At 43.8% G+C, this 10,780-nt stretch overlaps 1 protein-coding gene across 1 annotated transcript in view; it reads right to left on the bottom strand.

The window, feature by feature from the left end:
* The window catches only part of XKR4 (XK related 4), a 411,991-nt gene that overhangs the window by 381,461 nt on the left and 19,750 nt on the right, over positions 1 to 10,780 (bottom strand). The window lies entirely within an intron of this gene.

Here is a 10,780-nt window from a genome sequence, read left to right as displayed (position 1 = left end):
GAACCCACCCCAGCCAGGACCCAGCCTGACCGATTCGCAGAGGTCTCAGCCACCCTCACGATCATCAGCAGCTCCACACAAAGTCATGCGGGGAGCTGGGTGTGTTGGGGCAGCCGGTTAGAGTAACTGGATGTTGCCTTCTTCCTAGACGTTGGCCTCTCCCCTGTTCTTCTGACTACAGTTCTACTCTGATAACATCCTGCATGGACCAGTCCCACCTTACACCTGAATCTTCCCACTCATGAGACAGACAGACTCTTCCCTCCTAGTAGCCACACCCCCTTGAAGTTAATAATCCGCCACCTCCATTTGTGAGAAGCAGATCTAGCACAGAGGTTAACAGTGTTTCGCTAGAGTCAGGGACATTTGGATTTGAAGATCAGCTCTGCCTGTTAATGATATGATCTTGGACAAGCCATGAACTTTTGTCACAACCTCTTTGTGAAACAGGCGAATCACAGTTGTGACTGGGCAAGTTTTTAGACCAAAAGGGTGTCATTTGGGCAAAGCAGAGGGCCTGGTGACAGCAGGAACTCCATACCCTGAAGCCATTACTAGTTCTTCCCATAATGCTCTGCCCACCTGTGAGGATGTCCAGCGGCTTGGATATGCCCTTGACTCAACTGAAAACATGGTGGTGCCACACCCTTCAGGCTCCGTGCTTTTCTACGCAACGAAACTTCTCTGCCAAGACAGAAACATGATCTTTTCATCCCTAGAATGATTTTCAGGAAGACACGCACAAAGCCAAGCATTAGTAGTAGCACTTGTCCTGAAACTCCTATCAGAAAGATGTTGAAAAATCTTTACAAATATGCTTTGAAAAGCAAAAAATCATGCAGATGACTTATTTAACTCAACTAAATTCAGGGGAAGCTCAAGTGAGACATTTGATGTCGCCGAAGAGGTCCAAGCTTCAATGGAAGAGGACTCTTCTCTAGAAAGACAAAAGGATCTGGGTCTTAAAAGAAAAGGTAAGATGAAAAATGAAGTTTCCCATTACCCATGTAATTAGATGATGTGTGCTCCACTTTGTAACGAAGCAATTACACGAATGCTTCTACTCTGTTCAAAGAAAGTAGAGAAAGCCTGTAGAATGTGCTTAGAAAGATCTCAGAAAAATTATCTGAAGGAGAGAAAATTAAAACCTTTCAGCTGTTTTGTTGACTTGCTGTTTGAGGATCTCCAAAGCAGGACATCTCAAGTTTAATACACATATAAATCACCTGAGATCTTGTTCACACACAAATTCGGTTCTGATCCACTAGATTTAAGGTGTGGCCCAACGGTCTGCATTTCTAACAAGCAGGTGAGGATCAAACTTGGGGATGGAAACCCTGAGTCTCACCAGCAGCAAAGTACACTCAGGTCCATACTGTGAGCAGCTAACCCCAATCTCCCTTTACCAAGCAGACTTGTGCGTGTCCACACACACTTGCACACATGCACCCAGGCTAAGTTCTGTGGACTCTCACAGATGATTCGGGGTCTGGTCATCTGGTTATTCATATAGTGGGATTGGAGTCTAGAAACACTGTCCTGGGCAAAGGCAGACACAGTGTGCAAAGACACTACAACCTCAGGTTCAGTTCCAAGGAGGCTCGTGAAAGACAATTCCAGAAAATGTGGCGGGGGGGGGGGGGGCCCTGGCCCAGGCTGCCCACCCCCATTCCTGCCACTCCAGGAAGCTCAGCCTGGGGAGAGGGGGCATCCCTCTCAGGTCCTGGAATTGGTTATCCTCCTTCACCATGGACTGCCCACCCAGCTGAGTGCTGGCACACAGTACTTCGGAGGCTGCCAGAGTACAGTTCAGCTCTGCGTGCCTGGCTTTCCACATGACTTCTTCAAATCCCATCCAGGCAAGCATCCCTCAAAGTCACCAGGTGTGGGAGACCCAAGCATTCCACTTTTTCTCTCCTCTTCCTTCCATCCCTCCCCCTCGCATCCTCTCTCAGATCTTTCTCAACCATATTCAAACATGTTTCAGAATCTATTTCAAATGTAATATCGACAAGGCAAAAAAGAAAAGCAAAGAACATAAAAAAAATAAATAAAACCTTAAAAATTTTCCCTTCCTAAGTCCATATTCCCCACCAGCCCCTCTTCCAGGCCTCAAGGTCAAGTCTGTTCATGCTCCCCTCCCCCACCATGCTGATTCAGACTTGTATACACAGAAATCCCATGTCTGGCCACAATGTTTGGGCAAAAACGCTCTTACTCTGTCACCAATGATCAACCAGGCCATTACTAAACCCAATGAACATTTTGTAGGAAAGTAATGAGTTAAGATCCAAAGAATTGAGGTCAAACTATTGTAGTTTGTGAAGGCTGAAATTTTCCTTTAATGGGGCCTCACTTCAAAAGGAGGCCCAGCTCTGCGAATACCGCAGTATTGCCCCTGGCACCAGACACACTACAGCGTTTGAGATGATACAAGAATTCTTTTATTGGAATTTGCCCAGAGGACAGAAGTCCCTTGAGGGCATCCTCCTTTATCTTGGAAAATTCTTCTCTTGATTTAGAATACAGCCTCTCAGAATATAATGTGGGTACCCAGCCTGGGAACTGGAAAAAAAATTTTTTTTCTGAGATTTTTGGGTTCTCTCTCCATTTTCAAAACTCAACAGATATTCATCCCTTCTTGGGATTTTGCAGGGAAACAAAAAAATCGTTTTGTCATATAGTCAAGATTTCCCTACTTAAGTGAAAAAATGTCCTGAGTTCAGCTGGAAGATGTATGTAGAAGCTTCCAGTTCACTCATTGTTGATGAAGGCTTCAGAGCCCATCATTGCTGAGATGACCCCTAAAATAAAGGTTTGGTGTATGTATCTCCCAAATTCCAGTTCTTAACCCACCCTCCTGACCGAGCACCAGTGTTGCAATATTCAGGGATCCAACTCTTGATTTCAGCTCAGGTCCCGATCTTAAATCTTAGAAATCTCTCTCCCCCTCTCCCTTTTGCTCTGCCCCTCCCCTCTCCTTCAAAAATATTCAAGAAGAGAGAAAAGGGAAATAAAGGTGTTTCTGTGTGAATAACACGTGATGTCTTTGGGACTCTGATTACCTGTGCCATTCATTTTTTGGAGAGATTTCCCCCCCCATAATATTTCTCCCAAAAGTGAAATCAGGAATCTATCTGTTCCACAGTTCAAACATAAAGAGTTGAAATGTCAAGAATTGTATGTTTGGTTCAATTGTCAGCCAGAGAAATCCTCCCGGCACCACATCAACTAGCTTTTTTTTTTTTTTAAAGTGGTAAGTTTTAAGTGAGCTCCAAGTATACGACATCATCCAAGACAAGTTCAGTCACTGCTGCTCTTACGTGGTGACAAAGAGCAAGACTTCTTTTTTTTTTTTTTACATTTTTTAAACTTATTTTTGAGAGACAAAGAGAGACAGTGTGAGCAGGGGAGGGTCAGAGAGAGCGAGACACAGAATCTGAAGCAGGCTCCAGGCTCTGAGCTAACTGTCAGCACAGAGCCCGACGCGGAGCTCAAACTCAGGAGCTGTGAGATCATGACCTGAGTCAAAGTCAAATGCTTAACCGACTGGGTCACCCAGATGCCCCTTGAATTGTTTAAAAGTGGACAGATCCCAGGGCACCCCGGGTGGCTCAGTCAGTTAAGAGTCCAACTCTTAATTTCAGCTCAGGTCATAATCTCAGGGTTTGTGAGTTTGAGCCCCACATCAGGCTCTGTGCTGACAGTGCAGTCTGCTTGGGATTCTCTCTCTACCTCTCTCTCTCTCCCCCTCCCTCAAAAATAAGTAAGTAAAAATTTTCTAAAAATTAAAAAAAAGGTGGAAAAATCCTGAGTTTGTCACCTGGTTTCTCACACTCCTCTGTGTTCCCACAGCACCCCACGCAACCTGTAATATAGGACTTCCCGTGCCGCACTGTTGTGACTGGTCTTCTAATCGGTTTATCCAACTGGATGACATTTTCCTGAGGCTGAGAAACCAAGTCCTGTTCATCTTTGAATTCTCTCTCTCTTCTTTTTTAAAAGGATTCCTGTCAAGATTTTTTGAAAATAACAAGTTACTACTTGGGTTTATACGTTTTAAGGAGAAAATAGATCGTATAAATCAAAGTATGCCTGGATTCTGTAATTGTGGCTAATTAGGAGAAGCATTTGATGGATATATGTTATCTGACTAAATGAATGAGTAAATGTCTAGAAAATAACATTTTATGAGACTTCAGTGGGGAGAACCAAAAGCATGTTTAGCTTTCACTTACAGTGTTTTTCAGCAGTGAGGTAGGTAGAAGCGAAACCCTAATGGAAACGTATGGAATTTTCTTGGTTTTGATGGGCTTATTTATGTACCTGTCTTTCCCTCTATCTTCTTCCTCTGCTCTCTCAAACACAATGTGACTTTTGAAATGCATCTGTTGAAAGGATGCCAGACGGAATAAGTAGAGAAAGATTTATTACAAGGTGTCAGAGCACTTGAAGGATTTCTGGGGGCATCGAGGAACCAAGCCTGGCCGTTCTGTGGCCAGGAGCCAGGCAGCCTGGAGGGACTTACCACATCCTGAGACCTTTCTTCCAGCAGCTCTGTCCTGGCTCCCACCTGTGGCTCAGCATCTGGGATTAAAGGAACAGGACCTTCCAAACTCGATCACTCCCGGGAAGAACGAAGCACCCCCAGGCACACGGCCTGCACCTGACCATTCCAAAGTACTACAAATGCACCTCGTTACCACAGCCTGGGCTCTTTCACTGAAGGAAAGGCTGAACATTATTCTTCCTCCTTCCCTCCTTTCTTTCCTTCTTTTTAATTTTTTTAAAGCTTTCTGGTTTCTATCACATAAGACACAGTAGGAAAGGAGCCAGAATGCGTGCTTGGTGACCCAATCTATGATTACCTGCTACATTAAGGAAGGAATAAAGAGTCTCAATCCCTGGGCACCTGGGTGGCTCAGTGGGTTGAGCCTCCAAGTCTTGATCTAGGCTCAGGTCATAATCTCTCAATTTCCTGAGATCAAACCCCGGGCTGGGCTCTGTGCTGACAGTATGGAGCCTGCTTGATATTCTCTCTCCCTCTGCCTCTCTCCTGCTCACGCTCTCCCTTTCCCTCTCTCTCAAAATAAATAAATTAACTTAAAAAAAAACAAAGAATCTCAACCCCAGGATCTGCTTCATAGCTATGGAGCCTGTGGTATAAATACAAGATCCTGCACTTGCTTTCAAGGGCCACACAGCAGGTCTTATATACTGACTGTATGCAAACAGAGCCTAAACATGAAGATGAATGTCTTTAATTGAAAGTGACTCTTTATTTTTTTGTGTGCTAAAAATAGTTCTTTCCTGTGATGCATCTACACATGTCCTTTGTCCATTTTTAAGTGGTTACTGGCCACGTTTTCTTATTGATTGATGAGAATTTTTGTTAAGAGAAAGAGCCCTCTGTCAGTAATGCGTACTATGGGTTGTAAAGGTACTTATACAGTTTGTCATATGCCTTTTGACAGGTTGTGAGGTACCATGTGTGTGTGTAAAAGGATATTTTACTATATTAGTGTGGGGGTGGGGAGAGAGAGAAAGGATAATTCACCATATTATTGGGCCTATCAATATATTGTAAACAAATGAAAACCAGCAAGTTAATATTGGTAAGCAAATAGTATTTCTTAAAGTTTCCACACACAATCTGTGGCGATCTGAAAAATCACTTGTTAAACTGGATTTCTTTATTGGCTGACATCAGGTATACGTGTTTCTCCCAGCACCACCATTTTCCAGGGAAATGCTTTGTGCTAAAATGTATCATTTATGCGTGAATCTTCCTGGGATGAGCAGAGAAGGCCAGTTGTTGCCATGAATGGCTGCCTACCGTTAGGTAGGACCTTAGAAAATACCTCCAATGAGCTCTTGACTGTAATATTTCAAGCACAGGCAGATTAATGATGATTGAGGAAAATGATGGTGATCTTGTGTTACAGTTAGAAACTTCACAGACTTTCCAGTTAAAAACAAGGAAAACAAGCTGGACAGTATTTATGTCTCTGAGAAGAACAGAGTAAAACCATAGTCAAATCTCCACATTCTCCAGAGGCTGAACACTCTTTGCGATGGAAGAAATGCTCATAAAAACACATTTAGCTTTGAAAGTGGGTGAGAATGCTTTGACAAAGATAGAAGCACAAGGAACCCAAGGCAAGGAGAACATCACATGGGGGCCACTACCACATCACCGAGGTCGTTACCACGAGTGGGCTTTTAAGTCCTGGAGCAGCCCCGGGGTTCAGAACCCAACTGAGCGACCCAGAGGAGGGTGGGTCCGAGCACCTTTGGGCTGCCTTGGAAGGGGACAAGGCACCCTCTGCTGGCATGACAGGCTGGGTGGCAAGAACAGAGACACAGGCTGTGCTCAGTTCCTAAGACATACGGAGAGGGCACGGCAGCAGGACAGGCAGTGACAGCACGTAAATACCCAAGGAGCACAGGAGAAGGGATGACATCCAGGGAAAGCATGGCGGCCAGTGTGAGGAAGTAGACCGGCATCCGAAGCCAGGCAGGAGTAAGTCAGGGGAGGCATGTGGGAACCAGGAACCAGTGAGGATGATAGTCCTGGGGAGGGAGGGAGGGAAGGTGGGACCCAATCAAAACATGAGAACTCATCTGGTCTTCAGACAGTGGCAAAAAAAAAGAAACACAAGTGGACTTTGAGAGATTGCTGGAAGTAAATGGAATTTATGGTGACACGCAAGCAGGCATAAAAGGATGTGATCCTATGATTACTCTTGCCATTTGTTTTTGTTCAATCAGAACTGTTAAATGTAAAATGCAGGTTAGGGTAGGGTCTAAGAAAATGGTGCAAATTGTATCTCTTGCTCACTCCTGCTCCACAAGACAAAGTAAGAATAGGACCACCTGGAGTAATAAACCAGGGCTGTCGCCAGGAAGCCCCAGGGGGTGTCCCCTGTGGGAGAGGTGCTGCAGGCACCTATTATGCAGAGACAGATTTCTCTGGGGGATTCTGGAAAGGAGCAGAAAAACCGGCAGGACCAAAGCTTCTACGTTCTTAAAGGGCCTGGGTTCTACGTTCTCCTGGGTCTGCACTGGGAGGTAAGCACAGACTTCTCCATGGGTAGCCCTTCCTCAGATGTCCTCCAGCGCAGGCTAACTTAACTCTGCAGTGCCTTTGCAGTCGGGAGGCTCTCGTGTTCTGGTGCCTACACTCTGGGGTCAAAGTCAGTCCTGACTCTGCAGAAATCCTGTCCTTCCATCCACTGGCCTGACGTCAAGTACAAATTCAACAAGGGAGGGCTTCAGGTGTGCTACAAGGGATGCCTTGGGTATCATATGCTTTTTTAATCCACGGGTTAAAATTCACAAGTAAAATAGAACATAGAGAAATAAGGAATTTACCTGTCTTTCATTGGAATGAAAATAAAGTCCTCTAATAATTTGCTGATTTTCATCTTATTCATTTAATCAACAAATATGTGTTAAGTGACCATGTGCCAGGCACCCATAGTATACGCTGGGACCGCTGCAGGGAACAAATCAGTTTCTGCTCTCATAAAGTGCACATTCCAGAAAGGGCGAGGAATTTATAAGTGAAACTAACTAGTGTGAGGCTGATGAAACCAAGCAACCTGAAGAACTATTGTAGGGACACAAGTCTAAACCAAACAGATTCCATGACAGGCTTTAAGTTCCCCCTTTGATCTAGAAGGCCTAGGTTTCAGTTCCCCTAAACCAACAGGCAGTTACACATTGCCTGGAGCAAGAGAGACCACCCTCGCAACACCCAGTCAGGGGAGGCCAGCTACCACTCTCCACATTCCTAAGGGGGAGGCCTGCAGATGGGAACTTTAGATAGGACCTCGTTACCTAATGTTAAAGTTAACGCATTGTTGCGGAACAAGACCCTGAACTCACTCTGTAATTGGTTGGTCTTAAAGGTACTCTAAATGTTGTGATTGGGTCCCGCCCAAAGTAACGAATACTCTAGACAATGTGAATGGTTAAACCTGCTGTCAATAATATTGCATAATAATGATTGGACCCCTGTACCTGTGTCACAATGTCTTGTAACTCCCCCTCCCCAACCCCATAAAAACCCTGCTCAGCCCTTGTTCGGGGCTCACAGCACAGATCCACTGCACTGGAAAAGTGTGTGAGTCCAAGTTCAAACCCGTAATAAAGCCCTTTGTCTTTGCATGCGTGCCGCGGTCTCCTCGGTGGTCTCTGGTCATTGGGGAATACTGCGTACTGGGCATTACACTATCTTTTCAAATAAACAAGTGTTGAGGAGGGTCATGGAAAAGACGTGACTGCCGATTGACCTGTGAGCTGGACCCCAGCGCTGAAGACCCCTTACCCTCACCCCTCTCCTTGGAATGTGGGTTCTGCCTGCCTTTTGGGCTCCCAGACACTGTTCCAAAGACACAGCCTTGAGATAATGATGTGGTGTTTAGAAAGCCTTCACAGTGCACTTAACTGAACCCAGTGAAGGCCTCTATAGAAACTTTTACTTTATTTCGCTGCTGCCCAAGACAAGCCTTGCTTTTGTAAGTTTCCTTTGCTTATTAAAACGGCCACCCACCAGTCTGGAGAGGTTTGCCTCTTCCTTTCCCACCCTTCCCTGCCCTCTGTTTTCCAGGGGCCAACTGCGACTTTCATCTAGGAAGCTCGGGAAGATTGTAAACTAACATCCAGGTGGATCCCGGAAGTGCGAAGTGTGAGCCAGGATGTAAATATGGGGCCCAACTGAGCTCTTAAGGCTTTTTAACACACACCCGCCCCACACCCGGTCTTTCCGGTCCTCCGCCATTCTGCCAGTTCCTCTTCCTCTCACCTCACTAGGAGGCCTTCGGGTGACCCCAGGAAGAACCTCAGGGGACTGCAGGCTTCATTATTTCTTACACAGAAGGAAAGAGAGATAGCACTTTGCAAAAGTCACGAATGAAGACTAGAATTCAGGTGAACCCTCTTGCTTTTTCTATTGTTTTTGTGTCTTATCCTTATTTTTAATTTGGTAGATTTCAGAGCCTTCCTATCTGTATCAGATTAAAACTTTATTCTTCCTTTTAAGTACAAGAAAAAGTGATTCTTCAGCATTTCTCTGTTAATTACAAAAAGGGCAGGGACGGGGGTGGGGGGCACACTCTGTGGCTCTCTAATTACCCCATTCTAAACAACAGACATGCATTTATGCTCAGGACAGAGAAGCAAACATCTCAATGCTCTTCCAAGCTAAGAGGTCTCAACATAGAATGTCTGATGCTGTCTGATGAACTTAGTGAAGTTTTAGTGTCCTCAATCAGTCTTATTAGAACTGCCTTTATATAGCATGTAAAATGTTCAGTGTCTCAAATATTTGTATACAATTTTAAAACCCCAAAAAAGGTGGAGATATGGATACAAATCTGGAATCCTGTATTGAAATAAATGATTATACATAATGCAAAGACATTTGATACTAATATCCAGGTATTTTTATATAGTATATATTATACAAAGGAATAAAGAAAATGATCTGATTATATAATTTAGGCTAAAAAGGATTAACACATTCATTTTCTTTGTTGCTTTAGTTGAACAGATGAGAACAAAAATTTCAATTCATTATCTGCTTTTAAGAATTACAAACATAGGGGTGTGTGACTCAGTCTGTTAAGTGACCAACTCTTGATTTCAGCTCAGGTCATGATCTTGGTTTGGGGGCTGGAGCCCCATGTGGGGCTCTGCACTGACAGTGTGGAGCCTGCTTGGGAGTCTCTGTCTCTCCCTCTCTGCCCCTCCCCTGCTCACACTCTACCGTTCTCTCAAAATAAATAAGTAAACTTTTTTTTAAAGGTACAAAAATAAAAATAAAGAAAAATTACAAAAATAATTCTGCTCAATCTTAGTTAACAGTATCACAGTTCAAATAAATATTTTGACTTCAAGGCCTTTTAAAAGGTAGGAAAATCAATTTTTCACCATTCATTTGTACACAATTTTCATTCAAGTCCATTGGAGGCAAAAGTCAAACTGAGCAGAAGTGAGTAAATCAGGCTGCTGCGATCCCAGGGTAATTGTTCAAGTCTTGGGCAAGACTTGAAAGTATTTCAGAGGGTGTGCGCACATGCACACATGCTGTGCACTTTTTTCTGTTTTCAAGAACTAAGTATTGAAAAAACTTATAAATCCATGAAAATCACTAATTCCAAAGGTACACTTAAAAAAAAGACTCGCATGGGGCACCTGGGTGGCTCAGTCAGTTAAGCATCTGACTTGAGCTCAGGTCATGATCTCAAGGTTTATGAGTTTGGGCCCCATGTATGGCTCTGTTCTGACAACGCAAAGCTTGAAGCCTGCTTTGGATTCTGTGTCTCCCTCTCTCTCTGATCCTCCCCCACTCGTGCTCTCTCCCTCCCTCCCTCTCTCTCTCAAAAATAGATGAACTTTAAAAAAAAAAACTATTATTATTCCAACAGTTTTTCTTTCATCCATGTGAAACCAGACTCAATATCTAGATATACAGCAGAGTAAGTTTATAAAACTACCTAAGTGCATCCTTGGATTCACTGCAGTATTTTACTCTAATTTAAATTGTCTATTATTTTACTCATTTCTCATTTAAGAATTATCATGTAGTGTGTGTGGATCTTCATCTATAAAGATCTAGAAAGCATAGATCTTAATCAGGAAACCTCTCCAAAATTTTAGTTGATCTGTCACCTGGACAAGCACATGGAATCTTAACTCTTTCTAGAATACCATTTTGTATCTTTGCTCACTGACTTTGTATTCTCAAATGATGGGATCTGGGCACATGGTAGGT

The sequence above is a fragment of the Suricata suricatta genome, chromosome 15 (assembly GCF_006229205.1).
Source record: "Suricata suricatta isolate VVHF042 chromosome 15, meerkat_22Aug2017_6uvM2_HiC, whole genome shotgun sequence".
NCBI classification, from domain to species: domain Eukaryota; kingdom Metazoa; phylum Chordata; class Mammalia; order Carnivora; family Herpestidae; genus Suricata; species Suricata suricatta.
Note: the sequence above shows the minus strand (reverse complement) of the source record. Positions and strands in the feature narration are given on the sequence as shown.